The sequence below is a fragment of the Artibeus jamaicensis genome, unplaced genomic scaffold, assembly GCF_021234435.1.
Source record: "Artibeus jamaicensis isolate MK-2021 breed Jamaican fruit bat unplaced genomic scaffold, CSHL_Jam_final contig_1085, whole genome shotgun sequence".
NCBI classification, from domain to species: Eukaryota; Metazoa; Chordata; class Mammalia; order Chiroptera; family Phyllostomidae; genus Artibeus; species Artibeus jamaicensis.
Genome location: NW_026521214.1, coordinates 1,723,140 through 1,741,628, shown reverse-complemented (window position 1 = coordinate 1,741,628; position 18,489 = coordinate 1,723,140). Strand labels below are relative to the sequence as shown.

General features: G+C 49.5%; 1 long non-coding RNA gene across 1 annotated transcript; it reads right to left on the bottom strand.

Moving 5' to 3' along the window:
* Window positions 1-616: 616 nt before the first annotated feature.
* On the bottom strand, window positions 617-3,463 carry LOC128627128 (uncharacterized). The gene is made up of 2 exons (XR_008391240.1): window positions 3,135-3,463; window positions 617-2,053 (listed from the first exon to the last, which is right to left on the bottom strand). It is a non-coding gene; the product is annotated as an uncharacterized LOC128627128 (long non-coding RNA).
* Between the last annotated feature and the right edge of the window lie 15,026 nt (window positions 3,464-18,489).

The following is an 18,489-nucleotide window of genomic DNA, read 5'->3' as shown; positions in this document are numbered from 1 at the left end:
GGCTGAGGCTGGAGGGCAAGGAGCCTGGGGAGCAATTTCCTAACAGCAGCATAGAAAGGTGGGCTTGCAGCTCATTGGTGGGAAATGGGCATTTCCCACTTCAGATGGGAGCCTGTCACCAGCATCTTGTTGACTATGCAGTCCCCATTGGGGACATTAGGACTAGGGGCACCCTCCCCCCATTAACTACCCTTGGGAACGTGCACCCACTCGCCTCCTCCCACTCTTTACAGCGGAAGGGCACTTCCTGCACGCACAAGGCTCACAAGGTCAGACACGTGGTGGCTGGCCTAGTTCACTTACTTGAACAGCCCACGCTTGGCCACTTCTTTTCAGTTTTTCCCTCCTCGGGAAATACCGGTACTATTTCCATTCACAGATGGGAGTTCCGTGGATGTGGTGGGCCAAATGTATGCATTGTTTTACACCATTTTATACAGGGGACTTGGGCATCCACAGATTTTGGTATCCACAGGGGGGCCTCAAACAAATCCCCAGCAGATACTGACAGAGTTAAGTTTGGGGGCTTAAAAGTTACCGTGTTTTTTCAGACCTAAGACACACCTAAGTTTTAGAGGAGGAAAATGGGGGGAAAAATTTGAAGCAAAAAATGTGGTAAAATATTTAACAACATATTATTTCACCAATGTAAATGTAAACAGAACTCAATAGCAGCATTAACAACCATTACACTGACTTTAAGCTTTAAGTACCGAAGCTCCTCTAATCATCAGGGAACCCCGAGAAACCCTCGTCACCACTGTCTACATTTATGAAGCTCAGTTCCTCAGAATCACTAGTCTCACTGTCTTCACTCTGTTCATAGAGGATGCCACCTTCAGAGCCATGTAAGGCATTGCTGATGCCACATTTTTGAAGGACCTCACACCAGTTTCATCCTTAACTGACTGCATGAGGTTTTCACCCACTCACAAACTCGGGTAATCGTGGGCCTCTTCATTCGTCCAGTTGGTGTCAGGTCACGGTCTCCACCAGCCATCCATTCATTCCACTCTTCTCCCATGAAAACTTTAAATGGCTTGTTGATGGAAATGCCCAAAGGTACAGACTGGCTGGTAAGCCCCCCAGGAATTACGGCCAGATGGGTTTTCTCTTGTTTAAATCTCTTTTGTGACTTCAGTGATATGTGCTCTAAACTGGTCAAGCACTGAGAGAGCAGGTATTTTCAGAAGCCCTCCAGGACGTTTGGACCACACCTTTTCTATCCATATCTTCATGCCATTTTTGTCCATCCATCCTTCGTTGTCAACATGAAGAATAACTCCTCTTGGGATGGCCTCTTTTGGCAGGTTTTTTCTCTTGGAAACCAGCATCAGTGGCAGTTTGGTGCCATCTACACGGCAGGACAACACAACTGTGTAATGGGTTTTATCATGCCCTGAGGTTTTCACAGTTATGGTTTTGGCACCTTTCCCATCAACAGTCTTGTTTGATAGAACATCAGAGGTTAATGGGGCTTCATCCACGTTCCCAATCTGGCTTATTTAAAATCCATTTTTCTTTCTTGCATCCAGTACAAATTTGTGAAAAGACACAATCTTGGATTCATATTCCATAGGCATCGTCTGTGCAATCCTAGTTTTGGTGTGCACAGGGAGGCCACATCTCTTCATAAACCTGTGGCACCATGATGGTGACCCAGTGAAGTCCTCAATGCCTTTCTCTGCAGCAAGACGTTTGGCTTCACATATGATCATTTTCGTAGATACTGAAAAGCCATTGTTCCTGTGACGTGTGATCCACTCTTTCACATCCGCTTCCAACTGTGGCCATTTCGCAGCATGCCCACGAAAACACTGTTTCGTTTTGTCTGTTTTTTGCAGTTGATCCTCCTGTTTCCTCCATTCCCGAATCATTTTTTCGGTTGGAGGTGGCCCAAAGTGCCTCTCTGCTGCTCTGTTCCCATGTTCTTTGGCGTACTTCACTACCTCCAGTTTAAAAGGGATTTTATAGGAAATCCTTTTCTGCTTTGACATCTTTCCACAATTACGGTAGATTCAACAGGAGACTACGGGAACGCTATGTTATCTTTCTAAAACAAAATACAGTAATGGCAGAACTGTCAGCCCTGTGTCCTTCATAGTTCCTGGGGCACTGCAGCTGAGACCATCAGCGGATGGCGCACTGTGATGGGGGATCTGCTGCTGGAGGGCCACAGGTTGCGCAACACTCCTGTGTGGGGACAGCGGTGTTGCACAACCTGTGTGGCTCTGCAGCTGTTGCCAGATCATCCCGTCACAGCTCCCATCATCCCAACCTGTCCCAGCATGCTGGGAGTTGTGGTTTAGCAACAGCTGCAGGGCCACGTTGACAGGGGACCCTGCGGTGGAATTTGCCGGTGTTGATGTTAATGGAGGACCCGCCAGTCACGTGATGGAGGCACGTACAAGCGCTGCGGGCTTTCTTCTCCTAACGTGCCCGCACGGCCTGTACTCTCCTCCCTAGCACTCTAGTATGCCACAGCGGGGACTCCGCACCTGCCTCCCTTGCTTCACGCACGGCCCGGACACCCCCACCTCCCAGCCCAGGGCCCGCAGCATCATCCCAGTCCTGCCATCGCCGCCGGCTTCCTGCAGTGGCGACCCCGCCGGCACACAGCAAGCCAGGAACGCTACATTCGGACTATGAGACGCACCCCCCATTTCCTCCCAAATTTGGGGGGGGTGCATCTTATAGTCCAAAAAACACAGTATATGCGATGTTTGACTGGGGGGACGGGCCGGCATCCCCCAACCCGTGTTCAAGAGTCGACAAACATGTCGTGCAGCTGAGGAGCCCAAGTCTGAGAAATCTGAGTGCGCCTTCCCAGCCTCGGAAAAGTCGGCCGCAGACGTCCAGGGGGCGGGTGGAGGTTGGCCCTGGCGCTCAGGCCTGGTGCCCACATGCCGGGGGCGGGGCCCAGGAGTCCGCACTGCCCAGTGAGCGCCGGAGGGCTGGGCCGTGCGCACCGTGGTCGGGCCGCTGGCTCTGGGCCTCGCCTTCCCTCCACATTCTCCCGCGGCTCAGCCAAACCACCACCGAGAACGGTGGGACGGCATGACAGTAATAGAAAGTCCGATAAAAGCGTTTTATATGTGCTGGCATGAAAGTGGGGAGATTTCAGTATTCCTCACCTTGGACACAAAATCCAGCGGGTACCCGGACTCCCGACTCTCTCCCAGAAAGCGGCGCTGAAACTCCACAGCTCTGAGCGCTCACCTCGGCTTCCGCTGTCGCTTCCGCTTCCGGGCGGCGGGTGGAGACCGGGGGAAGCACCGCCCCGAAGCTCGGTTCTGAGTCCTTTCGTAAGGAAGTTCCCACACTGGGGACGCAGCCTGGTTCCACTTTCGCTCCCGCTCTCCATCTCGGGCGCACAGCCTCCGCGTCTCCTGTTTTCTAGGAACCAGCCACTCACGGGCGCATCGCCTGAGGGGCGACGGCTGGTTCTTCCTTGGCTGTGTTTGAAACCCCTAAGTTGGGGGTTGGAGCTAAATTTTAAACCCAGGCTTAGGTTATTCCCCCTCCATACTACCCCCGACCCCCGCAGCCCTGAGCTATCTGATTCAGGGTTTTGATAAGGAGCCTCTCCCTTAAATCTGCTTGTAGAAATTTAAATCTGGAATGCAAATTGAATGTGTTTAGGGTGCAGTCTAATTCTTACGTCGACACTTGAATTGGTTTGGCGTCTGGGCATCCCTGCACAGCGCGGCAACACGCGGCAACACACGTTCCCTTCAACAAGCCAGCTCGCCAAGGTGTTAACTCCAGCGGACACAGGCGACGTGTACCCTGGAAGGGATCAGATTTTCAAAGGGGAAACCAGTCACCATGTAGGAACGGAGTTTTCCACCAAGAAAAGAAAAGGCCTTGCTAAAAACAAATAATTGTATGGGTTAATTGAAATAATTTAGAGGTAGTATCAATTTTGTTTTTCTTTTAAGAACACATCAAATAAGATGTGAACTAATTTAAAAGTAAAATACACCAAAAATCCATAGCAATAAAAAAAATGACCATTCTTCCTTGGTCAAGGATCAATAATTTTCAACTTAAAAAAATCATTTACTTTTCGAGAGGGGAAGAATAGGGAGAAAGACAGGGAAACATCAAGAGTGGCTGCCTCACACACAGCCCAACACTGGGGACCTGGCCCCCAACCCAGGCATGTGCCCTGACTGGGAATTGAACTGGCCGGCGCTTTGGTTCACAGCCTGAGCTCAATCCACTGAGCTACACCGGCCAGGGCTCATTTTTTTTAAGAGATACTTTTTAATTTTTTTATCTTCATCCAATAACATGCTTATTGATTTTAGAGAGGGGAAGGGAGGGAGAGAGAGAAGGAGAGAAACATCCCTCCAACCCTCCAACCAACCAAGCCATGCCAGCCAGGGCCTTGTTCCTTCTAACCCTCCAAAGCCATGGAGTCTCCACCTCCTTCCTTGGCCACGTCCCCTCCCCTCCGGTATGGCCATTTGCCCTTTGTCTTCCTTTCTTTGTTGTACGTTGGAGCCACTTCTTCTGGGCCTCACATCTGTTGGTCCAGGCAGGCCCTGCTGTCTTGCTTTGCTAGAATCTACACTGAACCCTGGCATGGCCTTGACTTCTCTTTTTCCTCCCAGCTCTGAAATAACCACAGACAACTTTCATCCAGCATCTGCTGGAACCTGTTGCACCCAGTTGAGTAACTTCCCGAACTTATTCCCAAACTTCTAAAGGAAAACAGCTTCATCTGCACAATTTCATACATCAATCATATGTCAGTAAAGCTGGGGTAGGGACATTCCACTGTCATCTGAAATCGGGGACCACGATCCTGTTTACCTCTGGACTGAGAAGGAGACATGCAGAAACCTATTAGGTGAAGTTTGATTTCTGCCCCAGACAGAGGACTCACTGTTAGCTGTTAGTGTCACTACAATTATTGTTGTGATAATTTTTTCCAAGGAGTAACTTAGACTTTCCATATGTGCAAATTGTTTTCAGTCCCTCAGTAAAATTTTGCAGTTTTCTATCTAAAAATTTCTGAGCACTTCTTATGACTTAATTCTAGTTTTATTGTATGGTTAACTAATCTAGTTTATTAAAAATAAAAATAAAGAAAGAAAAAGAAAATACAAGTCTCGTATGTTCCCAACAGGGGAGCCACCATTTATCTTCCTCATATGTAATTATTACCTCCACCCTGCTACCAAAACACAGATTTCATCTGGGGTAGCTTTCTCCAGCTCTCAGTGGTTAGGGAGAAGTTAGTGGGAGGCATCAGTGGCAGTTCCGGAATATCCTTGAAGGGGATAGCTCAGCCAAATCACCCTTCTGCCCAGCCTTCCTCTTTCCTAGGCTGTCCACCTGATGCATGGTGATGCAGTGGCCACCTCTGACCAAGCAGTGAACTTGGGGACGAACACCCCATGCTAAGGATGGCCTAGCAGAAAGGCAGACGGAGCTGCCAGCCCGTGCCACTCCACCAGCCCCAAAAACCTGATGCTGAGCATTTCCTCTCCGGGGAGAAAAAGAACCCCCTGCTTGGTGCAGGCACTGGGCGTCTTATCTAACTGACTCATGAGAGACTTAATTATTTAATGAAAAGACCTCCTTCCCTGAAGGCTGATTCTAGAGTCCAAATTAATTATCAGGTGTGGACCCTGAGCAAAAAGATACCTAAGGAGGGCTCCTGGTGGTCAACTGGGCTCAAAATTAAAAAAAAAACAAAACAAAACAAAAACAGAGCCAGCAACCATGTCTGCGCACAGGTCTCTCACTCACGCAAACTGCATTTCTGGGAGAAGCCTGAGCCGAACCGCCTGCCTGTGCTCTGTTCACCCGCCCCCACTCCCCAGCCAGCTTTTCCAGAGCAGTTCCTGCAGTCCTGCTCCAGCCACAGGGCTGGTCCTGCCCCATCCCATGGCAGCTGTGAAGCTATATATCATCAGCCCCTTCACAGCTCAGTCAGGACCATTGGTGCCTTTTGCACCAATCGAACTGCAAAGATCTGGAGTCCTCATTTGCATTAGGATGGGCCAGCCAAGAGCCAGGGGTGGGAACTGTCTTATATATGTAAGTCAGCTTTGCGATGGCTCTAGGGGCACATTTTCCTTCACACCAAAGACTGAAGGTTGCCTATCCTGGGCTGAGGCTGAAACACTGAAGATGTCTCACGGGAGCCCCATGGAGCAGACCAGTACAGGGCAGGGCAGAGCTGCCTCGCTGGAGAGAGCCTGGCCCAGGGACCCCTCACAGCTGTGTGGTTTTCCCAACTGAGCTGTTTTGCACTGAATACAGTTTACTTCTTCGCTGTACTGTTGGCATTGAATTAGCACCAAGGACCAGCAACTGACAGAAGTAATTGACACTCACCCAAGAATGTGCGTGGAACAGAATTCCTCACTCAGAAAGGCTCGAGTCCTCTTTGAAAGTAGAAGAGGAATGCTGGTTTTCATGGAAAGTAGAATTCTGCTGTTCTCTCTAAGGACCCTTGATTCACCCCTAAACCCCAGAGCAGGTTACTTGGCTGCCTGCACGCATCCTGGCTTCAAGGCCCCCAGGGAGGCAGGACCCATCCTGCTGGTCAAGCTGGCATTTCCCTGAAGGGTTTCGATGTTCTGCCCTTGACTCCCTGCCGCTGCCCTGACCCTAAGTATTTGGGACTCAGCTGACTCTGGTCTGTCCCAGGATCCACTCGCTATTGTAGAGAACACTCCATGATCCCTCCCCAGACCACAGAGATGAAAAATGGTGTCTGGCCATAGCTGGTGTGGCTCAGTGGACTGAGCGCCGGCCAGTGAACAGAAGGGTCATGGGTTCCATTCCTGGTCAGGGCACATGCTGGGGTTGTGGGCCAGGTCCCTGGTTGGGGTCGTGCAGGACACGATCAGTCAATCTCTCCCTCTTGTCCTATCCCTCTCTCTAAAAGTAAATAAAATGTAAAAAAAAAAAAAGAGAAACAATGTCTTGTTTTAGTTCTCCTTTTCTTGAGTGCTATCCAGTGGAGTCACTTCCCATTTATTCTCCTGGGCTTTGTGCTTAACCTCTGAACAGGCTCATCCTGTGGGTTTTGGGGTTTTGTTTGGTTTCTTTTTTTTTTTCTGCTTTTTAAAAAAAATATGTGCACAAGTTTTAGAAATTTCTCTCATAATTGTGAGGGCCGGCCACTGATTTCTAGGACCCTCTGTCCATGTTGTGGGGCGGACACCTCGCTGTGTGGGGTGTGTAATGCGCCCCCTTGGGAGTCTGCAGAGAGCAGAGCCTCCACCGCCTCTGGTCCCTGCTGCTCTCCGGCCGTCGGAGAAGCTTTCCTTCTCGGCCTCGGATTTCCATAGCTCGGCTCGGGCACTGGGATTGTACCCGGCTGGTTACACACAGTTTGTTCTTGTACTATTATTTGTTAATTACTGTGTTATTTAGTAATCACAAACAACTGTAAACCCACTCTTGCCCCACCCTATAATTAGTCTTCAGAGGTGGAGCTTGACATGTCTGCATTAGATCAGCCTTATGTTTTAAATATATATATTTTATGGATCGTGCTATTACACTGTTTCCATTTTTTTCTCCCCTTTATTCCACTCCTTCCTGTACTGCGCCCCCCGCCCCCCAGCACAGACGTCAGGGCCTCACCCGCTCAGGCATCTCTGTTTGTATGAGATGAAGCTGCAGGTGCACAAGAGCCACGCAGGATGCAGAGCCGCGTGCTGGGGTGGCTCTGGGCTGGGAGCTCCTGGGGGAGGCTAGCGGGGGCTGGGAGGCGGCTGCGTAATCTGGGCTAAAGGATCAAAAGGCGTCTACTGAGCAGCAAGCCCTAAACATCACTGTCCTCCACAGAGGTGACAATGGTCAGCACGTGGACACCAGGAGGGGCTGCATCCAGATGATATCCCCTGTGGAGGATGGACCCGGCAATCTCAGCCTAGAAGAAAGGAGCCAGAGAGCCTTTCTCCTGGTGGCTTTGGGGACTGGCTTAGGGTTCCAACACTGGTGTCTGACATTCTAGCTGCTGCCACCATGGGGGTGTGAGGCCACCCAAGGGCTTCCGGGGCTTGGTGCTCCCCGTGCGGCCCAGAAGAAGAAGAGAGAGGGCAGCCCCTCTGATGCCTCCCTCAGCAGAATGAATGCTCTCTCACAGGAAGCATGGACTACTGGGGGAGGCATGGATTCGGGAGCAGACGTGGGGTCTGGTTGCCAAGAGGGAAGGGGAGAAGCGTGCATGGCTCTGAGTGGCCGGATCCACTCAGTGCAGCTATCCCTGCCCCCCGCTGGAGGTCCTTACTGTCTCCCCTAAACAAATTCACCCGAAGGGCAACTCAAAGACTCACCCAGATACTGCAGTAGCCATAGGTGTAAGGGTTAGGGGGCATCTGGGGAACACACAGCCCTCCCCACTGGCTCCAAGTGTCCTTGATCCTGGCCAGATACCTGTCACACCCATTCCCAGCGGTGGAGTAACTGTGGGAACAAACTGGGAATGAAGGGAGCGGCCTCCCCTGATAAAGGGCACCACTCCAAACCCCGGAACTTCAAATCGTGCTTAACAGTGAAAGGCTGAATGCCTTCCCTAAGGTCAGGGACAGGCCAGGTCGTCTGCTCGCACCACTCCCGTCCATAATGCACCTGAAGCCTTTCCAGTGGAACAAGGAAGAGAAGGAAAGGAAAAAGTGAAAGACACACACATCGGAAAGGAAGAAGTACATCAAACGTATGCCTCTGTGTGACCCAGTATCTGCAACCCTATATATTTACCCAGAGAAATGAAAACCAGAGTCAACAGCCTGGGCGAGAAGCCTGCCCATCAACAGGTGATCGCATAAACACATCATGGTAAATCCACACGCGAGATCACAGCAATAGGAAGGAACGAAGCGCTAATACACACAACCGCATAGATGAATCTCAAAAATGGTATTCTGAATGACAATGGCCTTACACAAGAAAGTTAGGCTGCATTATTTCATTTATAGAACATTCTAAAGCAGGCAAGACTAGTCCGTGGTGGAAAAACCCCAACAGCGGTGAGGAGTGGGCGGTGGGGATTCAGAGGGAATCCCATGTTAACTGCAATGGTTTCTATAGGGTGAGGGTTTGGCTGACACAGGGTCCGCATTTGTCAGAGCTCGTTGAATGCATAGCTGGGTAAATGCATTTAGTTGCATGTAAATTTTAACTTAAAAGGATGAAAAGAACTATTGACATATGTTGAACCTTTGTTCTAAATGCGAAAGAATTTAGAAGTATAGTTTCTGCTACAGTTTATTTTGAAATGCATTTAAAAATCAAGAACGTGACGATGTCAGTGCACACTGACGCGCTAGAGGGAAGGAATGTGGCAGGCGGAAAACTGGGAAAGAAAAGAGCTGTGGTCCCTTCCACTGAGAACGTGCTTTCTTTTAAGGTACCATAGTTGTGTGGATGGGGATAGACTGTTACACTGGGATGAGTCATTCCAGATTTTTACCGCATGTTCAGAGTCAGTTGGGTGCATCAGTCCCTTCAGCAGGACCTACCTTAGGAACTTAACCTTTCATGGCTCAGGTGCAACAAGACAAAAAAAAAAAATGGCCCAAATGAAAGAACAGATCAAAGCTCCAGAAAAAAATACAACTAAGCATCGAAGAGATAGCCAACCTATCAGATGCACAGTTCAAAACACTGGTGATCAGGATGCTCACAGAACTGGTTGAATATGGTCGCAAATTAGGTGAAAAAATAAAGGCTATGCTGAGTGAAATAAAGAAAAACATATTTAAAAATATTTTTAAAATTTATTTTTAGAGAGCGGGGAAGTGAAGCAGAAAGAGAGGGAGAGAAGCATCAATGTGTGGTTGCCTCTCCCGCACCTCCCCACCAGGGGCCTGACCCAGGCATGTGCCCTGACTGGGAATTGAATCGGTGACCCTGTGGTTTGCAGTCCACTCAGTCCACTGAGCCACAGCAGCCAGTGCCAATTGTGTTTCTATACATCAGTAACAAATAATTGGAAGATGAAAATTAACAAATATCATTTTTAATAATACCCATCAAACATGATATGTTTAAATATAAATCTAACAAAATATGTGCAGGATCTCTACGCTAAAAATTGGACACACTAATGAAAGAAATATAAGAAGACCTAAATAAATGGAGACACACTGTGTTCAGGAACTGAAAAATTAATATTGTTAAGATTTCAAGGACTTCCGGCCAAGATGGAGGCATAGGTAGACACACTGTGCCTCCTTGCACAACGAAAACAAGGACAACAACAGATTTAAAAACAGAAGACAATCAGAACTGAGAGAAAATTGAACTGTATGGAAGTCTGACAACCACGGAGTTAAAGAAGACACACTCATCCAGACCGGTAGGAAGGGCAGAGACGGCAGAGAGGACTGGAGGCAAGGCGGTAGCTGGAAGACTGGATGGTCCCACATTCATGTGCAGATAAACCAGGTGAAAGTGGGGAGCGAGACAGACCATGCAACCCAGGGCCCAGCATGGGGAAATAAAGCCTCAAAACACTGATTGAAAACACCTGTGGGGGTTGAGGTGCCAGGAGAGACTCCCAGCCTCAAAGGAGAGTTCGTGGGCGATACCCACAGGGTCCTAGAACATACATAAACCTTTCCACCTGGGAATCAGCAGCAGAAGGGCCCACTTTGCTTGTGGGAAGTAGGGGAAGTGACTGAAATCCGGCAGAGAGCTGAGCAAACGCCATTGTTCCCTCTTGTACCCTGCCCCCCACATACAGTGTCACAACCCAGTGACTGGGTTGCCCCACCCTGGTGAACAACTAAGGCTCTGCCCCTCATTACATAACAGGTGTGTCAAGACAAAAAAATTTACCTAAATGAAAGAGAAAATCAAAGCTCCCAAAAAATACAACTAAGCGATGAAGAAATAGCCAACCTATCAGATGCACAGTTCAAAGCACTGGTGATCAGGATGTTCACAGAAGTGGTTGAATTTGGTCACAAATTAGATAAACAAATGAAGGCTACGCTAAGTGAAATGAAGGGAAATGCACAGGGAACCAATAGTGGTGGGAAGGGAACTGGGACTCAGATCAGTGGTTTGGAGCAGGACTAAAAAAAACATTTAACCAGAACAGAATGAAGAAACAAGAATTCAAAAAAATGAGGAGAGGCTTAGGACCGTCCAGGACATCTTTAAAGTTCCAACATCCGAATTATAGGGGTACCAGAAGGGGAAGAGGAACAGCCACCAGTGGAAAACTTATTTGAACTAATAATAAAGGAGAACTTCCCCAATCTGGCAAAGGCAATAAACTTCCAGAAAATCCAGGAAGCTCAGAGAGTCCCAAAGAAGTTGGACCCAAGAAGGAACACACCAAGGCACATCATAATTACATTAGCCAAGATTAAAATGAAGGAGAGAATCCTAGAAGCAGCAAGAGCTAAGGGGACAGTCACCTACAAAGGAGTCCCCATCAGACTGTCAGCTGATTTCTCAAAAGAGACCTTACAGGCAAGAAGGAGCTGGAAAGAAGTATTCCAAGTCATGAAATCCAAAGACCTACATCCAAGATTGCTCTATCCACCAAAGCTTTAGTTTAGAATGGAAGGGCAGATATAAAGTGCTTCTCGGATAAGGTCAAATTCAAGGAGTTCATCATCACCAAGCCCTTATTATATGAAATGTTAAAGGGACTTATCTAAGAAAAAGAAGATAAAAATATGAACAGTGAAAGAACAGCAAACTCACAGTTATTAACAACCACACCTAAAACAAAAGCAATCTAGAGGACAGCTAGATCGGGAGCGGAACCATAGAAATGAAGATCACATGGAGGGTTAGCAACAGGGGAGTGGGAGGAGGAGAAGGGGGGAGAAGGTACAGAAAATAAGTAGCCTAGACTGTAGGTAGAAAATAGATAGGGGGAGGGCAAGAATAGCAGGGGAAATATAGAATATAAAGAACTTGAGACACATGGTCATAAACTAAAGGGGGAATGGTGGGGGAGGGGTGTGCAGGGTGGAGGGAAATGAAGGGGGGAATAGAAGAACTGTAATGGCATAATCAATAAAATATATTTTAAAAATATGAACCACAAATGACAGCAAACTCACAGTTATTAATAACCACACCTAAAACAAACTAAGCAAACAAGAAGAACAGGAACAGAATCACAGAAATGGAGATTATGTGAGGGTTGTCATGGGGGAGTGGGAGGTGGAAGGAGGGTGAAAAGGTACAGAGAATAAGAATAAATGGTAGGTAGAAAATAGACAGAGGGAGGTTAAGAATAGTACAGGAAATGGAGAAGCCAAAGAACTTATATGGCCCTGGCTGGTGTAGCTCAGGTGCCGGCCTGTGAACCAAACAATTGCGGTTTGACTCCCAGTCAGGGCACATGCCTGGGATGCAGGCCAGTTCCCAGCAGGGGACGCACGAGAGGCAACCATACACTGATGTTTCTCTCCCTCTCTCCTTCCCTTCCCCTCTAAAGATAAATAAAATCTTAAAAAAGAAAAGAACTTATATGTATAACCCATGGACATGAACTAAAGGAGGGGAATATGGGTGGGAGGGGGTGTGCAGGGCAGAGGGGAATAAAGAGGGGGGAACGACAACTGTAATAGCATATTCAATAAAATACATTAAAAAAGATTTCATTCATTCCTAATTTATCTATAGATTCAAAGCAATCCTAATCGTTATCCCATCAGGCTTTCTGCTTGTTTCTACATCCTAAAATTTACATGAAAAGCCAAAATAATTTTGAAGAGAGGGATCAAATTTGGGGACATACAGGGCCTGATTTGAAGACTTACTAAAAAAATACAGTATTCAAGCCCTGGCTGGTGTGGCTCAGTGGACTGAGCCCTGGCCTACAAATTAAAGGGTTGCTGGTTCAATTCCCAATCAAGGCACATGCCGGGGTTATGGGCAGGTCCCCAGTAGAGGCTATGCGAGAGGCAACCGCACATTGATGTTTCTCTCCCCTTTTTCTTCCTCCCTTCCCCTCTCTCTAAAAATAAATAAATAAAATCTAAAAAGAAACAACACTACAGTATTCAAGAAAATATAGTCCTGAGCAGTGTGACTCAGTTGTTTGGGCATCATCCCACAAAGCAAAAGGTGGAGGGTTCGATTCCCTCATCTCCTCCGGAGAGGCGAGTGCGGTGATACAACCCCATGGGCGGGGCGGGGTTGGAACTTCTGGCAACTGCCTGCGAGTGTCACCTAGTGGCAACTGCCGGAATTCAGGGCCAGAGAATTTCCCCAGGAGAGACAATTACCAACTAGCTTGCATTGGACTTCCACTGAGATTTCCCCTACGACTTAATGACAGAAAAAAACCACGAAACCAGGGGAGGGCTGGAGTGGTGGGAATGGGTGGGTGGTGGGGAGGCAGAAAACTGTACTTGAAGAACAATAAAAAAATTTTAAAACAAAACAAACCCTTGAAGCCTGAAATACCCACAATGCCTTGGGTGATAGAGAAATGCTGTCTGGGAGGACTGTGTCCAGAGTGTCCATCACAAAGTGGAAATGGTTTCTGCAGGAACGGGCCACCGGTACAACACCAGGAGGACCTGAGGGGCAGGGGGCTTCCTTCCCCGCTGAGGGCTGAGCCCGTCTCCACCGGGGGCGCTGCTGGGCCTCTCCGGCAGCAGGCCACGCGAGTAGTCCCGGTGAACAGCCCCCAGTGATCTCCACAAAGCCACTGGGTGTGCGGCAAGTGGTCCCACGGCGTCCATGGAGCTCCTGGTTGGAAGGCCACCGCTTCGATGGAAGAGGTCAAAACCAATCAACTCTTGGGAGGCGGCCGCTGGCCTGGCCACACGGTCCGGCAGGGCGCTGCGGAAAACCTGCTGAGATGCCCGGTGGGGACCAGCGTGGGAACTCCAGGGGTGCTTCAAGCAGCCTCATGGCCAAATGCTGGGCCTCTCTGACATCATGATGTCATGTCCTTCTCCCGGCTCTGTCCAGGTGCACCACCCCCCCACCCCTTCCCGCTGCCGCAGCCCCTGCTTTGTCTTGCATAAGTGTTACTGAACAAGAGGTCTGAGGTGGGGGCAATATTTGGCCCACCAAGGGACGCCAAAAACTGCTACCGAACAACAGGGGCCACTCCCAGCGACGGAATACTAATATCTACTGGGCTCTTCTGTCCACCGCCAATTGGAAAGACATTTCTCAATGCCAGAGATTTGTGAAAAGGAAATAAAATGTTTATTTAATGCTATTTAGGCCTAACGCCTCCACTAAAATATCACAGTCCTTTAGGGTATACACCTACACCCACACAGCGCTCCCTTCTCCCACTGTCTCAACTCCGGGTACTGTAAATCAGGAAAAGAGCACATGTCTGTGCTGCAGGCTGCTGGTATCGTCAGCTCTGTCACTGTGCAGGCTCTCGAGTTGACCCAAAGTACTGTGGTACCCTCTCACGGTCCACTGGCAAGAGTTCTTTGTACCCAGTTCCAGTCAAAGTCTCTCCTGCTTTCCAGGTCACGCAAAGGGGGCACCCCAAAGCTGCATGGGCCTCTTTTACCAAAGCTGCAGGGGTCAGCACTCCATCAAAAGCATGTGGCTTTGTTCTTCACCTGGCTGCAGGGATCTCCATTCTGGCATAGCTGTGTGGTTTTCCCTTTCACCTGGGAAAGAGGGGGTCTGCACCTTGCCAAAACCACGTGGCTCTCCCCTCCACCTGGCCAAGAGGGGACTCTTACTTTGCTGAAACCGCTGGCTCTCTCTCATTGGCTGCTGCGTCTTGGTTTAAATGTCTGCATCCATCCTCCTTTGCAGCCCCATTTCCAACTCCTCGTACAATGAGTTACACCTGCCAGGATTCTCATACCCTTCCAGCTTTACTGGGCTGCCATCATTAGTCTGGGCAGGTATCACCCCATGGCGTGGAGCCAGTCTTCTCCAAGCTCCCACGCAGGCGCTGTAACTTGGGGGACCTGCCCCCAGTTACATCTTGGGGGAAGTGACTTCATCCCCCTAGCTCCAAGCCTGACCACAGCTATTTAACATAGCTATGAAACCAGTTAAAGGCCACAGATATGTTAAATGACGATGCCATGGATTAGCTGCAAGGCTGTTGCTGTACAAAACAGCCCTGCATGTTCCTGCTCCATGTGTCCCTTCCCCCAACTCACACCTGTGGGGGAAGGGGTGAGGACATCTTATATGTCTTTCCAATATTCCTATACACTTTGAGTTTTTGGACACCATTCCAAATCTTTTTCTTTTTTGGGGGGGGGGGCCTCCTTGCCTGCACCCTGCATCATAAGGACACACTAATCGCTACAGGAACTCCTCCTCTTGTGGCTTGAGTTTTCCAAAAACAGCCCCTTACCAGAAAGCGCCTCTCCTGAGGAGATAAGGGACGTGTGTATGAAAACGATGGTTGTCTGCCCTGGCTGGTGTGGCTCAGTGGGTGGAGTGCGGGCCTGCAAACCGTGGGGGGTCACTGGTTCCATTCCCGGTCAGGGCACATGCCTGGGTTGTGGGCCAGGTCCCCAGTAGGGGGCGTATGAGAGGCAAGCACACGCTGATGTTCCTCTCCCTTTCTTTCTCCCTTCCCGTATTTAAAATCTTTTTTTTTTTGAAGAAATTGATTGTTTATCAAAGATTGCAGGCCCTGGGTGACTGGACTCATAACGACTAGAGTAGACAGGTTAAGAACAAGGAAGCTGAACAATCTCGTCCCTCCGTCACCTGTGCTCCCCTAGTTCTCCTTCCCCTGACGTGAAACAGGACTGATACAGGCTTCTTGTCTGGTTTTGTTTGTTTAAAGATTTATTTACTTATTTTTATTTAAAAGAGAGGGGGAGGGAGAAACATTTATTTATTTATTTTTAAAGATTTTAACTTTCTTATTTTTTTTTAAGATTTTATTTATTTCTTTAGAGGGGAAGGGAAGGAGAGAGGGAGAGAAACATCAATGTATGGTTGCCTTTTGTGCATCCCCTGCTGGGAACCGGCCTGCAGGGAACCAGCCTGCAACCCAGACATGTGCCCTGTCTAGGAATCAAGCTGCGATCGTGTGGTTCGCAGGCCCGAATATTTATTTATTTTTAAAGAGAGGGGGAGGGAGAAAGATTGTTTTTCAAAGATTTTTTAATAAAGATTTTAGTCATTTGTTTTTAGAGAAAGGGGAAGGGAAAGAGAGGGAGAGAAACATCAGTGTGTGGTTGCCTCTCACATATCCCCCACTGGGGACCTGACCCACAGGAATATGCTGGACTGGGAATTGAACTGGCAACTCCTTTGTCCACAGGTTGGCGTCCAAGCCACTGAGCCACATCAGCCAGGGCAGGTGACGCTGATTCCAATGAATGCCTTTTACTTTCAGTCTGGTAGTTGTAATGGCTGTTTCCCCTTATCTTTGTAAACAGTTTGGAATGCAGCGCTGCTTTGGGCCCTGTGCAAAGGTTGTTTTGCCCAGTTTTAACATTCCAAAGGATGGAGAAGTCAGACCTGCAAGACAGTCCCTTTGGGATGGCACTCCCTTTTGACATGACTCTTTATTTTTTATAAGGGGTAGAATAGTGAGTTGAATAGTATCCATCCTCAAAATTTCACATGCATCCAGCACCTCAGAATGTGACCACACTGGGAAACAGGGTCTTTACAAGTGTAATTAGTTTGCTTAAAATGAGCTCAGACTGGTTAGGGTGGCGAATGGCTCGTTTCTTGGCTGAGCCTGTCTACGGTTTCTCCGGGAATGACTCTTCAAGAAACTGAGGACTGACTTCCATGTGTCCTGTGCTCACTCAGCACTATGTCTTTATAAAGAATCTGGTCCCTCCTCATTCACTGCCCCCACTGCTGGGTCTCACAGTCAGCCCCCCACTCTTGTAACACCTGCTTTCATCTTCCTGCTTCCGCCCTTAGACAGTCACTCTGAGGCAGGAGAGTAAGAGGCTAAGAAAATTTCTTGGCAAGTGGAATAAGGAAACTGAGCCAGGCAGCTGAACAAACTGGCCAAGCAATTAAGAGACAGAGGCAGGTCACCAGGGTGGAAAGCCCCGGGCGCCTAGCAATGGGCAAACTGGCTTGGGACCTCGCCCCCAGTGGGGTTTTTCTTCCCTCCTGGCATGTGGTTTAGACCCCCTGACCTTTCTTCCCCAGAGATAACACCTCAGTTGTGTTTCAGCTCCAGGCCCAGAAAAGCAGCAACACTAGGTGGGCGATGCCAGGACCAGATCAATGAACAGAGACCCCTGCCCTGGTGCCAACCAGTAGGTGGAGACCACCACTCCAAAAGGACACACCTGAAAGAACTGATGGCTATTCTATTGAGATCCTTCCCTGAGACCTTCCCGAACTCCCTGCCATTGAAACCCTCAGGATGAAGAACCCAGCGTGAGAGCATTCTTGGGCTCTCCCTTTCCCCTACTTCCCCAACAGGTGCGCATCTCCTAAATTCTAAGGAACTCCACGAGACTTGCAACCAGGGGAGCAATGGGCAGCGACAGCTTGTTTTGGGCTGACCCCCTGAACATGTCTCCAGGGCCCCTTTCCTCTGACGTCCCAGTGAGCTGACAGCAGCCCCACCAGGCTCACTTCTTTCCTATGTAACGTTTCTGGAGAGCCAGGCAGCCCCGCCTAAGCTCTTCCCTGTTGCTGCTTCTGTCTCGGGTTCTTCCTTGTTCCACCGTCCCGTGCTTTAATAAACATATTCTCAAAATCACCTAGACCAAGCTGTGAAGTCTTTCCTATACAAAGTGAAGAACCCACACACAGTCAGCTGCCCTAGGCAGACCCACTCACGAGACAGGTCTTCTTTCCAGTAAAATTGTGCCCACAGGTGTGGCCACACCTGCTGCTGCTGCCCCTCAACGTCATTGTAGCTACTCCTTGGGGGAAGCTAGGATGTAACCAGGGGCTCTGGGGGAGAAAGACGCCGGCCTCTGGTGGCTCCTGAGGGCAAGGAAATCAGCAGCTCCTACCTCCTGGGCACGGCACAGGCGTGGGCTCTGGTCCTGCAACAACGCTGTTGTTGCGGGGCTTCCCGAGCTTACAGGAGGGAGGTCAGTTCCACAGTCACAGAGCTGAGAAGCACTGGTGACAGGACAGGAACCCAACTCCAAAGGCTTCAGGACCCAGGGCTCTCCAGCAGGCCAGTTTGCCTACTTTCCACTGTACCCTGCTGACGTTTCCTAGCGACAGTAGCTTCCGGGAAGGTGAAGAAGAGAAGCCTTCGCCACAGTAGGGAAGCTCAGCCCGGCCCACCAGGCCTTACGGCCGGTAGGCCAGGGGACAGACTCCGGGGCGCAGAAAAGGACCCCGGGCGCCTGCGCACTACGGCCCCGTTCCCCGCTTAACCCCGCCCCCACCTCCCGGGTTTTCAAATTTGAAACCTGCTTCTTTTCCCGCCCGAAAGTGTAGACCAGCAGCGAGAGAGGGCGGAGCCGCGCGCAGCCAATAGCGCCTCAGAGGCTTTCAAGCCCCGCCCCTAAGATGACGACAGTGAGCCGCAGGAGGCGACCCGCCAATGGGCGACGGCGCTCACCCTCCCAGCCCCCGCGGCGCCCACGT